Source organism: Dendrobium catenatum, unplaced genomic scaffold (genome assembly GCF_001605985.2).
Source record: "Dendrobium catenatum unplaced genomic scaffold, ASM160598v2 fragScaff_scaffold_1256, whole genome shotgun sequence".
Classification (NCBI taxonomy): Eukaryota; Viridiplantae; Streptophyta; class Magnoliopsida; order Asparagales; family Orchidaceae; genus Dendrobium; species Dendrobium catenatum.
The window spans coordinates 404,481-420,098 of NW_021319718.1; the positions used below are offsets into that span (position 1 = coordinate 404,481).

General features: G+C 33.1%; 1 long non-coding RNA gene across 1 annotated transcript; it reads right to left on the reverse strand.

The window, feature by feature from the left end:
- Window positions 1–4,569: 4,569 nt before the first annotated feature.
- LOC110104889 lies at window positions 4,570–10,007 on the reverse strand. Its single transcript, XR_003702333.1, has 2 exons — window positions 6,564–10,007; window positions 4,570–4,851 (listed from the first exon to the last, which is right to left on the reverse strand). It is a non-coding gene; the product is annotated as an uncharacterized LOC110104889 (long non-coding RNA).
- Between the last annotated feature and the right edge of the window lie 5,611 nt (window positions 10,008–15,618).

Genomic DNA, 15,618 nt, shown 5'->3' on the forward strand with positions numbered 1-15,618 from the left:
TGGCATATCCTTTTAGATGGAGGGAAAGGCTTTGAAGAATATTGCTAGGTGGAACATTGGCAATGGAAAGAGTATCAATGTTTTGAATGATACTTGGTTGCATGATAAAGTTTAAACCGTTGGCCACTTTTATCAATTGAGTTTATCTTGAGAATGCCACCAATTAGTGAGTTCCTTTAAAAAAATGGAGATTTGGAATATTTCAAATTGCAGATAGCTTTCCATCAAGAAATTATTGAGATCATTTCCCAAATCAGCATTGATATAGAGTTGATGACAACATTGAATTGATAATTGGTGCTCGGGCAAGACCGTTTCAGCTCTCTCTTTTGAATCTATTGCTCTAATAGATTAAGTGATGATGAATATGGGTTCTTTAATTGGTTGATGAAGCTAAAACTAAACAAGAAGGTGGAAACTTTTTGGTGGAGACTTGGCAAAAAGTAATCCCAACTAATGTTTTTTTAAAAGAACGAAAAATTTCAGTTTTATAAACTGTGCTAGAGGTTGTGATTCCAATTGATTCTTATGAGCATATCATGGTTAATTGTAAATACTTGATTGAGGTAATCATGAGAATTCGTGAATGGGGTATTCAAATACCTTTTCTTAAATTCTTTGGATGACTGTTTGCATAGTTTAAAGGCTCTAACGGTTCAAAATTCTGGAATGGTGGAAACTCTATTGCACAATTGTTTACTTGTCATGGAAAGAATAGAAATTGAAATTCAGCACCAAAAAACTGCTATACCGAGCTCTTTAGTGCAAGCTAATGCTCTTTATTTGGCTTCCTCCAATGTTAATCCTTTTCTTGTAAGTTGGGGCACTAATCTCCCTAGGGAGGTCCCTTCATCCTTGTGCCCCCTCAAAGGATTGGATTAAAATCAATGTGGAGCTCTCTCTACTTGGATCCAATCAAGCTGGGATTGGAGGCATTTTCCGTGATCACATGGGCAGATTCATCAGTGCTTTTGGAGGAAAAGAGAACTCATTGGAATATAGCTCAATTGGAGCTTGATGCAGTTTTTGCGGCCAAGGACTTCCTTTGTGATTGGATGCTTGAATGCAAAGGAATTATTGTGGAGAGTGATAATGTAAATATTATCAATTTCATTCATGATTCTTTGAAGAAGAAGAATAAAGGCTCATGGATAGATGGTCTTATAAGGATCTTTGCTTATTAAAGGACTTCAATAAGGTAATTTTTCATTATGTTTCGGAAATTGTAATAAGGTGGCTAATTGTTGTTGCTACCCTTGCTTTAGATGATAGTTTTTATTTTGATAGCTTCTCTTTGGAAAACATTCCTTCCTTATTATGGAACCTTATCAAGGAGGAATGTGATCCTTTTATTACTTGTAATTAGTTTCTTTGATTCTTAATGCATTAAATTGCTTTCTTCAAAAAAAAAAAAAAAAAAAAAAAAAAAAAAAAAAAAACATAAGTCAAATCTAATACCTCTACTTCCCTAACCGGGTCATCGGAAGGCTGCCGTTTTATGTGCCTAAACCATCTAAGGTGTCTCTCTCTAATCTTATCTTCCACTGGAGCTACTCCAACCTTTTCACGTATATGCTCATTTTCGTATTCGTATCTTATCTCTAAGGGTAAAGCCACCCATCCACCTGAGCATCCTCATCTCTGCAACACTTAAATTAGTATTTTTTTGAGAATCTGTTTTCACAAATCACATAAAGCTTACACAATTTTTTTAATTGCAACATATTTTTTTCTTTTCCATTTACAATTTCAATTATTACTCCATTTATTTTTATGTTCATTAAATTTTAATGTATTTTGTTCCTCTTTGGTGAATGCTTATGAGTAATGGTCATTTAATTTGTATTTCGAAATTTGTAATATCATTTAATCTATTAATATTGCTAATGAAAACATTTATTGCTAATGCACATATGTAAATGCTCTCGAACCTCAACCTTCAAGCACCAATGTGAATGCAAACTGGCATACATCAACCTTCTGAATGTCTCCAGCTTCCCTTGTTACCGGCATTGCAAGCAAGCACTTAAACAATTCTGAAACACTTAAGATGTGTTTCTATGATGGGAATTTAAGTGAACTAAAATTAATTTCATTTTATTTCCTTTGGTTTTCATCAATCTAAACAAATACTTTAAAAAAAGTTAGCATTAGTTACTTGAAACAAATTTACTAGAATTGTAGGCTCCCTTGGTGGAGATCGTGTGAACTTCGGTATCAGCATATGAAATTTATTATCATCACCATCTTCGCACACAAATCATGATGAAAATTCACTTGGTAGAGGTGATGCTAGTGGCTCAATCATCCAATATTATTTTTCTTCTCTTTAATTATGATAATTTTATACTGACCTGATTGACATTTTCATGCTTATTACTTGCAAAACTCCCTACTCTGAATAGCTTCATGTGGTAGTTCATGTTGCTTACTTCTCTGGTGATGATCTGACTTAGAATAAGGTAGCTTGGATAGATTAAAACTTTCTAAACCAAGAAGGTAGACTTCCAATTTTCAAAATGGTATGCCATGCTCAAAACAGTTTGATACTTACAAGCCACATAGATGTTGAATGCAGAACATGAGCCACATTAATGATAAAATCATTTAACTTGAAAATGATTGCAATATCTGAACTGGTGGAAAAACAACCCATCTTATTTCTAAGCTCAAAAAAGAAAAAAAAGAAATAAATAAGTAGAATGTCAAAATATTTTAAACTTTAAGCATTTGACATTAAATGGGGCAATAGAGGATGAAATTTTAATGAAATGCAAAGATTGTATGGATTTATTGGTATCTTGCTCCACTTAACATTAGGGAAAAAATATATATTTATTTTAATGATTGAAGAATACTTGATCTCGATCATTCTTGCTCTACATGAACGATATTGTGTGTGCTATCAGATGAAGGGAATCGACAGGTATGAAGGAGGACTCTTCAATCTTCTGCATTCAAGGTTGCATAATGCTATAAAAAAATTATTCACATCCAAAAATTTCTTTATTGTGAATCAATAATCCATGTCGTTCGTAAAGAGCGTAAGTTACCAGCTTTTTACAGCTTTTATAGTTTCTAACTTCACTTTCTTCTTTGCAATATTTTCATTAAGTACTTTTAATGATTGTTTCTGAAGTGAAAAATCATTTTACTTGATCGTGTTTGCAGATATCGCAGCTGTTATGTTTGTTGGGAATTTCATTGGAATAATTTGTGCTAGGTTTCTTCGCTATCAGTTTTATTCCTGGTGAGTACTAAGAAACACTAAATTTACATGTTTTATTGTAAATCCACATTTATACAAAACCTCGATAGTGTGAGAAGATTTCTCTTGCTTCTAGGATTAGTTGTTTACATGCCATTTTGTAGACTTGTCTGCTTTGCTTCTAGATTTGATCAAGAAATAAAAAAATATACACATTTAATGAAAATTATTCTCAAAAAGATGTTTTTTGTCAAGTGTTATCAACTTGTATTATCACAATTTTTGTGAAAATCATTATACCATTTCAAAGTTATTTATGATCGGTCAAAATTGTGCGTTTTTTTCTTATAACGTCTTCAAAACTAAATTCAAACTCAATTTTGGTCATTCTTGATTAACATGATTACGAAAACATGCTCTGTCTTGCTCGATATAATTCTTTTTTTCTGCTAGGATGGTTTTAGAAACCTCTTTATTCTCCCTTTGTTGTACTTTCTAATCATCATGTTTAGCTTAATCTTAATTATTTTTGGTCATATTTATAAATTCACATTTACAGTTCCTTATGATTAGGTACTGAATTTTTAAATATATTTTATACCAATTTTTTGCGACTTCTATTCATAGTACCTCTAATGCACTTACTAATCATATATATTTTCATCAGGTACTTGTTTTCTTTGCCTTTTCTCTTGTGGAAGACTCCTTTCCCTACCATCATCATGTGATTTTCAATTCCAAAAATGCTTAAAATTTCAAGTTTTTTTAGTGAAGAAAATAACTAAATGCATTTGAACTGTTTATGCAGGCACTTTGGTTTGCTGCTGTAGAATTCTGCTGGAATGTATATCCATCAACATATTTTTCTTCGCTCATTTTGCTTTTCCTGCATTTGGCCATATTGTGGGGTCTCTGGATTTCTCCAACTGAGCAACTCTTTACGGAAAAAGAATCATGTTCCAGTGGATGATCCATTAATCATACAGTCAGAAGATTTATGTTTGGATTTTACATTTTTCTTTGTAAAAATTTTTAACGTTTGATTTTAATGATGATTTGTAGGCAAAACTTAACACAGAAATTGGCATGAACACCCAGGAGAGCTTAGTTTTAGGGTTTTTATAAATTTTTTTAGGAGGAATTTTATGTCAAACTTCAAGTGTGAACAGTAATTTGAAATTGAAGCATCATCAAAATTGAGAATGATGTACCACAAATAATCACAAAAGATAAAGTCGAAATAATATACTGGAAATATCAAAATTTATGTGATTTGGATCTAACCATCAAGATTTATGTGATTTTGATTTAGCTAGCCTACTTTCTAGGAATTGAAAAGACAATCCATCCACTTGAAAATATAGAAGTAAAAATAATACTGAATAAATTTAAAAAACACTCATTGATGTTCCGAAAATGCAAAGTATATTCATGCACAATTAAATAAGAAGGCCGGGATATCTCTAAGAAAAATGAGGTGATTATCTATCATAAATATAATTGCCACCAAGACGGGCAATCAAAATCCTTGCTAAAACTGCATATCAATAACATTATGCATTGTGGGGACTGTGCCATGACTGCTTGATAACTGCCCTCACTATACCTTTAGATATCTTGGTTTCTGCAAGATATCTGCTCTTCTGCATTATGCAGAATAAACAATTTAAATATGTTAATTATCAAATTTTCTGAATATTTCCATATAAATTTGGCAAGATATATGCTCTTGGGAATAATTTTGCATGCCATTGAGATTTATGGTCTCTTTTGTCTCTCACATAACTCTCAATGATTAGAACTTATGCAAATGCAGAATATTAACAAAAAGCTAAATATTGAGACGCAAATCTTTTCAAACATATTTTAGAGCCATTAATGTTTTGATGCCTGCACTTACAAATAGTTTCAAAAGAGAAAAAATTTGTGAAGGCAGAGGAATATTAAGGTGACAGGCATTGCTAAGGAGTATGACTTTTCACTGTAGCTGTGCTAGCTTTTCCATTGACCTCTCGGTTGGAAATTCTAGCTTCCTTATGAAGTTGCTTCTTTCTGAGTCTAACTTTGGCATTAAGTATTTTTTTCACTTAATCAATTTTTATCAAATATAAAGCACAGTTGAATTAAGATATTATGATCAAACTTTAATTAAGATGATTAAATAATTGAAGTGCGTGCTTGTTGGAAACACAATTTTCTGAAGGAAACTATAATTGCTTAAGCAAAGCAACAACAATTCCCTAAACTCAATGTGAATTTGTTATATCTATTCTTAAGCCATTATTACTTTTACACTTCTACTTTAAAAAAAATGCATTTTTTTTACAAAATATAAAGTCTTCTAATTTGAGTGATGCTTTTGAATCATACAATACATATAAAAAGATGTCTTTATAGGGTGATAATATCTTATCGTTTTTCTCTCTATAATGTTTCCAATTACATATAGATATTTTCAATGGAAATATTGTATTTTTCCTTTTATCTTCACTCAACAATTGTTATATTTCGTGAATGGTTGGTAGATTTATGGTTATTGTAATAATCAAGTTGTTTTAATTATATAATTTTTATATACTTTTATATAGCATATATATTTTAATGAAGATCATAAATGACGTTGTTATTCATTATGATATTTGCATTGTTATTATCAAGAAAAATTTGGATGTAGTTATTGTTGAACTTTCTAAATATCTTATTTAACATATTGTACATTTTTCATCAATGCATTCTAGCATTATTTTTAAATTTCTTAATATCATTAAAATTTATTGTAATTATTATTATTATTTCTCTATTTATGACATTGTAAGTTCTTTTAAAGCACGACTTTTTTTCTTTAAAAGGAAATTTATTAGTTTTTTCAGCAAAAAATAAATGAAATAAATCTAAATTTTATTTTAAACCTAAATTGGATTTTATGTAACATCTTATTTCAATTTATCTTAATTCAAGTATAATAAAAATATAAATCATCTATATTTATACAAATTTTATATTTCATATTGATATAGAATTTTATATATTTGATAATGTATTTCATAATTTTTTTTCTAATTTTGTTATATATCTTTTATTTTTTAATTTTTATTCACAGCACGTGCATTTTAAACTAGTATATATATATATATATATAAGAGATAACATAACCGCAATTCATGAAGCCATTCACAATGTAAAAAAAAAGGTGAATCTTTCACTCAAAATCATGAGGGTAAATTAGCATTAATGAGAGTTTTCCTCATGAGAAGCCTCTAACTAGTAGTAAAACATTCTTAATGGAGGTAAACTTTTTAGGTAGCATTAATTAACTGCTAAAATTGCCACCAAAAAATTGATCATCAATCCTTACCTCAAGTCGTGGAGCAATTTAAACCCACAAAATAAATGCCTTTTCATGGTTGGTTCTACATAAGCCATTCAATCAATGTTCTCGAACAAACCAGATAATTTAACCAATCAATCCGCACATGTCCGAAATTATATCTAACATTCAATCTGCAACAGATCATATTAGATGTTTTAACTTAACACATGAAAGCTTATTACTAATTACGTTTGCCATTTAATCAATATTTCAAAAAATATCTAGCTTTAAATGGAGGGGGATAAAAAATATAAACATAAAGTTAATGACTGATTTTCAATTTAAGCCTTCATAACGAATGATGCAATTTCCAATTAAATAAAATACAGAAAATAGCTTACAGTTTAAGGGAAAAATATTAAACATCCCAAAGAATGTCAATTGTATATAAATTTTTTAAGTATAAGAAAAAATATGTCAAAACTCAGCAGAAATCCCTCAATTACATGATACAGAAACAAATATAGCCATCAAAATGATTAAACATTTGATATATAAATGTAAGAGATATAGCCTTATGAAACATTGAGGTAACACCAGTGGATGAAAGAATGATGAATCCAGATACAAATCAACATGCTGAGTATATGAATCGTGTTAGGTCTTATCATAAGTTGTGGTAAGCTTCATGCATATCTAAGAATTTCAGGAATTCTGATCATTAGCAGCAACACTTAAGAATTTAACATCTAAAGAAAATATGAGAATATAAAAGAGAAAACATAATTGATTCCTAATTGCATTGTACAATAATAATAATGAAGTATGAAACAACAAGGCGAACAGGTTTACTTCATTTTGATTTTGTACTGGATGTTGTTTAATTTCTTATGTGATGTGCCATTTACTTGAAGAAATGATCAACTCTAGTTAGTGCTCACTTTTTTCCTCCTCAATTTTAACATATTTATTGCTCAACATCTCGAGCAATATAGGTTAGTTTGCCATGTTTTCTAGACAAACTCATTAACAGCTGAACACAAAAACATGGGAAAATAAACTTATGTATCAATTAAAACATTCAAGATTATTGCAAAAATAGAATAGAACTATAGAACAAGAAATTAATCTATTTCAGTCTTCAGAATTATCACCATACACTCACTGTCAAGAATCACTTATATTAATGCAAGTGAATGCATGTTTTTGTCATGAACATATAACAATTTTATTGATGAATCATCATCATCGTCATTATCATAATAATCATCATAAGGCCTTATACAAATTATTAGGGATTGGATTAAGAAACCATCACTTTAAATTCATTTTTGTTAGGCGTTGCTTGAGATGTCAAACTCCCCATAAAGTACTTTGAATCACTTCTATCCATATTACCTTAAGTTTACCCATTCCTCCAACAATAATTTTATCTACAAGTCTAATGTGAGCATTTTCCTTCAATGTATAAGTCCAAATCAACTAAGGCCCTTACAAAATATCTTATATTCATTATAAGTCACTAGAACCATTCCTAGTTAACCCTCATAATTTTATCACACATTCATTTTATCATCTCACTCAAACTAGTTGATGATGATTTTTTTTACTGTTAAGCACTGTGATCCAAATAATATATTCGGTTTAATTATAAATTTCTAAAATTTATGTTAAATTCTCCATAATATTCTCTTATTTCATAATATACTCATTAGACACTTATCCATGCTTACTAATCAGGATTGAATCAAAGAGTTATGTTATCATTTATATTCTCACTCTTTTATATAATAAATCTAAAATACCTAAAATTATCACATGTAAGTATTGCTTTATGTTTTAATAATTTTGACTTATAGCTAGTAATATCACATCACATCCATTACAATTGCATATAATACACTCAATTTCTATCCTACTAATTCTGTGCACTTTGTCTTCTAAATACTTTCGCTAATATTATAATGTCCACTTATACCAGCAGATCTCTTATTGATTGGGACTATGTTATTTGAGAAAAGTATACACCAAAGAACCTATTTTGAACATCCATCATAAATAATCATTGCAGTATAAAATAAATTAATTCTTCAAGGGTGCTAAAATTTTTCTATATTCCTTTACTCTTCCCTTGTAACTATGACTCATAAATTTAATTTATCTATGGTTAACCCAATTATGGACATCTTGTTATGTGGAATCTGATTGTATTGATCAATCTGATTATTATGTTGTCTCGAATCTCAAAGCTTTTCGTGTTCGCTGGGGGGTGCGAAGGATTTATCCCCTGCTTGGGTTCTAGTACTTTGCACCCGAATTTTCTTTTTTCGTACAACGCCTCAACGATGCATACCCGAGCTCTCGACACTGAACAATAAAGAGCAGAGCACCACAACAGTATAGTTACGACACAGCGGCGGTATAGATACGACGCTGCAACGATGCAAGACAGAGGCTTGAGCGCCGCAGCACTGCGAGACGGACTGGGCGGTTTTCTTTCTCATTTTTCTGAAGGGTTACATCCCTTGGGGATATTTTACATGGCTTTCTCTTGTATTTTGTGTATGTAGACATTGAAAACGGTGTATGTGAGAAGAGAAGTAAGGAGAGAGCGATAGAGAAGAGATATATGTACTTATTTCTCCCAATTTGCATAGTGGATTTCTTGGTATGGTGTGACTTCGTAGTTTTTTTCTCTATTTTGGGTTTTTCCATGTTAAATCCTGGTGTCCTTTACTTTTTTGGTGCTTTTACTTTCTTGCTAGTTTCGTCATTGTGGTCTTTACTCCTCATCTCCCCAACACATCTCTTTTTATACTTAAATATTGGTACTAAAATACTTCTTCAATCATTTAGCATTCTCTTAATATTCAAATTTCCATTGAAAGAATTTGTTGATTAAAACATTGCAAAATCCACAACTCTCCAAATCTCAATACATATTTATCAACAACAATATCAAGCCTTTATCTCACAATGTGGGGTCAGCTACATGAATTTTTTTCTCAGTTGTGGTCAAACATGAATGCTTTATCAATAGATATTTTATATGAATCTAAATTTTATCATTATGCATCCTCTTCAAAGTTAACACAACTCCTTTTTTTAATCAATATATTTATTATTTTAATTATGCTCTGTCAAAATATTTTACTCAAAAATCCCACTTAATAATTTTTAAAAATAATATTTTCATCTTTCATTGATGTTGTATTTACCTATTTTATATTATCTAATCCATCTAACTTAATTAAAATCACTAGATATCTTATCTCTTGCCTTCGCCTTGGTTATTTTACATATCTCATCTTCTCCTTAATCCCAAACTTATAAAATAAATCATCAGAATATATAATTTTATTTTGCTTAGTACCCTTTTTATGTTAACCTCTGTATAAACCAAACAAAAGAGAGGAGAAAACAAAACGAAAATCCCGCATACATACCTTGTGCCCGACGGATCCGCGAATTCTGCCACGATTCCCTACCGAAATCCTCTGGGGGCCGAATTTTCGGAGCCCACATTTTATAAGATTTTTAACCTTCTTATAATCATTACAAGCATCAATAGTATTTACCCCTGAAATTTCTAAAACAATCTTGGTAATGAAACTAATCTTTTTTATTCCACATCAGATATATCCCAACTAAAGCCTTCAAATATGCCTCTAAAAAATCCATCTTGGCAAATAAACAATATCTCATCTTTCAAAATCTATCTTATCTTATGAAATGTATTTATTTTGATTGTTTTCTTGATACTATGAAGATATATATCCATCAAAATAATTCAATATTGTGTGGCCTGCATAAAGTTGTTGGAAAATAGCAATATTCATTTCACAATAAACTGTTCTTCACCAACTTCCAGACTTCATTCGTTTAATTTGAACTTCTAGCTCAATCCAAGTTATAGGCAACAAAAACTAGCATCCGAAAAAAATATCCAAGTTTTTAAGGAAAAGATACAAGTTCATAAAAAAACACGGTAGAGATCGTGTAATGCCTGCATCTCAGGTGGTAAAGAGCCATGAAGTGGAAGGACTAGGGCATCCATACATGAACCATCCTCAAGCTCTTGAATCTTTTCCTCCAACTTGGATACCATTTTGTCAATCTCATCCTAAAAGAACCATGTTTCAATGATTTTTAACTTGTAGCAACTAGTCAACAACAACAAGGAAATAGAAGTTGCCATTATCAGGAACATAAAAAGCTCAGCAGGTAAACTATTTGCTTTTTGGTGGAAGGGCAAGGGACAAAATTTATTAATAGAAAATAGTAAGTTGGCTTCTGAAGCAAATGCAAACCTGTCCTGTCCTAAATATAAGGATGTCTCCTGGCGGTTCACGAGAGTGTATGTCTGACAATAGGCTATCAAAACTGAAAAAGTAGGCTAGTTGAAAATTTGCTTGATCTGTGAAGATTACATCATTAAAATGGTTAAAATCAAGAATAGAACTTCATTAAAAAATGAAAGATATAAGGACAACAATGTTTTTTATATTTTTATGATAGTTGAACCTTTGCCCGATCATTGGAAGACCAAGGGCAATGATATAATAACTACCACTCAATGCAAGGAGAAGCAAAAAAACCAAAAAAGAAAGAAACAAGGGTTTAAGCAACGCCTTAATAGAATGGCCAAGTTGTTAAAAATCCCTGTAGCTCCAGCTACATGGTTTAGTAGTTGATTTATTAGTTGAGTGTTGACCTACGGATCAAACCCAAAAGAGCAAAGATGAGAGGAGAAGCAAAGTGAAAATCCTTGTACAAACCTCATACCCGACGGATCCACGAAATCTGCCGAGACTCTGCCGCAAATCGCGTCGATTCGGCGCTGCTTGCAGTCGTCTCCCAGAAATCCTGCCCGAATCCCGCGTCTCTTCCTCGATCCCGCTCCCATTCGCATCTTTAAATACCGAACCAAACGGAGTCGATCGCTGCTCTCCTCCACGGCTCTCTCCCGATCTCTCGCTGCTCTCGACCTTCTCCCTCTTCACCTCTACGACTCCAGTCCGACACCTCCACGACCAGAGCCGCTCGATCTCCAGACTGAGCCCCGCTCCGACGCCGCAAGTGTCGAAGCCGTCCCTCAGCCTCAGCCTCACGATTTCTCCTCCTTTCCCAGGTCGTTGCCGAGCTCCGTCCCTTTCACGAGCTTCTGCGACCGAATCCCCCATCCCGACACTCAGACCGAACTCCATTTCCCATGCAGTCCACACGCAGAAGAGAGAAAGAGAGAGAAGAGAAAGGAGAGAGAGAGAGAGAGAGAGAGGAGAGAGAGTAAGGCCGACTCTTGAAGCCCTAAAACCCGCGACTCCTCTCCGAAACAGCTCTTCCTCCATCGGGTCGGAAGCTCCGACATTTTGATCGCAAGCAATAAGGAGAGCTTGCTGTGAAGGTAACTGCATCCCTTTCGTGCTTCTTCTCGGCTAATAATCCCGTAGATCCACTGAACCGAGAAGGAGACAAGGGATTTAGTTAGCCATGACATTAATTAGGCTTGTTTAAATAGGATTTAGTTCAAATCCTATCATTTAGATAGGATTTAGCTTAAATCTCTTATCTGGATTTTATTCATGTCATTTTTTTTTTAATTAAATTAATTATTTTAATTCATAATTAATTGATAATAATAATTAATTATATTTGATTAAAAAATTAATTATAATAATTAAAATTTAATTATAATTTAAATTCGATTATTAATAATGGATTAGTTTTTATTTAAAATAAATTATAATTTAATTTTTATTATAATCATAGTTAATTATTTGGTAATAATTAACTATAGATTATTAAAAAATTAATTATAAATTATTTATTTTAATTTAAATTTAACTTATTTATGTTAAGTAATTATATTGTATTTATCATTTATATATAATTTTATTTTAAATATAAATTCATTATTATTTTAATATAATTAATTTAATAATTATATTAAGAATAAAAAAGTCTGCTTTCTCCCTCGATCCTCGTGCCGACATCTACGCACCCGTCCGCGCAGGTATAAAATTTCTAAACTCTAAAACTTCGAGAACCGATTTCATCGCGTTGCGTCGAGACAAAAAACGACCCTATACAACGCTTTCTTAGCGTTGGTAGGGAGGGGAGTGCGTCCCGACGCTTCGCGACAAAGCGGGTATATCACCTAATTCCTTCTTTGAAGTTCTGTTATCGCCTTGAACCCCGCCTATACACCCTTTCTAAGCGTGGGGGAAGGGATCCGGTGCGATGCCGCACGACGAAGCGGAGATACCCATAAGACCGCCTTGCGGGAAATAATTGCCTTCTTGCAAAATGAAAATACTTAAAAAAAAAATGATTTTTTCTGGGCAAATGTTTTCAAAAATACCCATACACGCTTTTCTAGCGCTGGATGAGGGATCAAAATACACACGGCCGCGGTGTCTCGGAAAGAAGGGCACCTACCATACACGCTTTTCTTAGCGTGGTCGGGAAAGGCCAAGTTTTCCGTAGTTTCCCCTAAGAACGGGGGAGACGCCGGAAGGCTTCCGAAATTTTCGGGTGAAGCAATGCGCATTTTGGACTTAATTGAACTCAAAGGACATGATTGAACTTGAGGACTCGACTTGTTGAGCCTTTGAACTTGAAAGACCAATGGACTTGTGGACTTGAATAAATTGACTTAAGTGAACCTAAACCTTCAAATAAGCTTGAAAGTATAAAAAATTTGAACTTACATTTGATTTGAAAAATCAAATGAGACGAATAAAGAACTAGAATCTGATTTGAACATAAAAGCCGACAAGGCTTGGGACTTGAGAATGATCGAAAGAGAACTTTGAATTAGACTCATATTGAATTCGGACTTGAACTCTTACAAAACAGCAGGGGACTCGAATAAAGGCCTCATATGAGCCTGAACTTTATTTGAAACTTATGGAAGGAAACTCTCTTTTAACTTCGAACTGAACCAACAAAAGATTGAATTTGAACTCAAGAAAATACTGAGTTGGCTACAAAAGAAATTGAATTTGAACTACTTGAATCGAATTGAGAGTTCAAGTTGGGATCCCAAACAAAGCTGAATACTAATAACTCCGAACTTGATGGAAAGGAACTCAAATGATTCGGACTCCGTTTTGACTTGAAATTGAAACTAGGCTCATAAAGTGGCTCAAAACAAAGCTTAAGCTTAATAAAACTAAATGCAAAGGAGATTTTGAGTTGAACTTGGCTTGATTTTTTGGGCAATGCCAAGCATGATTGATGGTTAAATTAGACAATCCACATATGATTTATTCATAAGAAAAGACTAGTTGGAAAATGAAGCAATGTACTGGCAATCAAAAAAATCACGAAGCTCTCAACCTAATTGTGCAAGGACTTTCATGTTAATTGAGAATGCTAAATGCTAGTAAAACAATGAATCTAATCTATGCGAATGAAGAGTCAATTTCCAAGCAATGCCTTGATGCAATGATAAATGTGCTATCTCTATCTGCATTCTTAAGCGTTGATCATGCAACAAGGATCAAATGAGAGATACAAATAATATCCTCATGCTTACAAAACAAAGTCCTTCGTCATCCAATGGAGAAGCCAATTCATCATGCAAATATCAATTCTAACAAATTGAATTGAATCATATAAGCAATGGAGGCTTTATTGTTGAATGAATTTTCAATATTGATTAGCTTATGGACTGTGCAAATGGCTAGAAAAGATGTTATGTACATTTTGCAAGATTCATATTATAGCAGAAACACAATATTAGTAACATTCCGTAGTTGAACATCAACGGAACGAATAGAATTAAACGAGTGAGCATGTGGTATGCAATGCAACAATTCGTCAGATCAACTAGGCCAGAGAAAGTAGAGTTTAGTGATGATATTGTAAATTCACTTAGAATATCAAGATCTAACTATGCATATTATAGACACATACAAGCTTATGAGTGTATGATAAGTGACAATTATATTGCACGTCTATGGTATTGCCTACAATACGGATGAACCATCCAGTGCTGATCAAATGCAGTGATTTCCCACAAGCAAAGATGGTCAAATTATTGCGAAGTGCAACATCTACACGATCGTTGTGGAGGATAGGCTTCATCATATGACTAAATGTCGCTAATACGAGCAAATGCAAGTGAGCAAAAGACTTCACAACAAGTACAACCTAACGGCTTAAAACAAGGAGAAACGCGTTAGAGTGCACTACGATCCGACCATGCACGAAACAGAACAAGTTAGTGTCACGACTGTACTGGTGCTTACACCTGTAACGAAGCAAGCAGCGGACGCACTCGTATCCACCACGAAGCCTGCTACGCCCACGCCATCCGATATGCACTCCCCATACAAGTCAGACAGATGGCGATATTTCACAAACAAATTTTACCCCCTCCGTCGCATTAAGATATCCATAGGAGATGATCATATAAACTAAGGAAAAATAGTATTCTACAACCCCTTTCATTGGCCCAGCGAGTCGTTATTGTCTAAGACACGTGGACAGTCTAGGGATGCTGCTGCGGGTTGACAAGTGAAAATTCAGTTACACGAAACCGATGATCTATTCTATGACGGGGTCAATAGGATAGTCGACAGGATTCGAACCAACAAAGCCAAATATACTTAGGTTGTGTGGCGACGCGTCTATATAATTGATTTTTAATACATTCATATCTTAAGGCCTCAATGCCTCACTAATTAAATTACAAATTGAGAATTGCCCACTCATTGCAAGGGCATAAAGCTCCCTATCAAATCCTGATTCGCTCTGTCGACAACGCAGACACGAGTCGACAGGGTTTAAGCTTATAATGAAAATAACCCCGACACCCGATGATGGCCGTTTATAACTGCAGATCTTCTAACCGGAGGGATTCCCTCTCCCCATAATATAAATTAAAATTAAAAGATCCTCCAAATATGCCAGAAACTCCATGATTCCAGACATATTTCAAATCCGACTACTCAAATGCCTACGAAATCCATAAAACTCCACATAACAAACTTCTAAAGATGCGCCAAAAAATATTATAAAAATATGAAATTCAACGCGCATAATAATCACTGTAAAGCAAAATTCAACCACCCTCCGTAACAGTTTCCGGGTG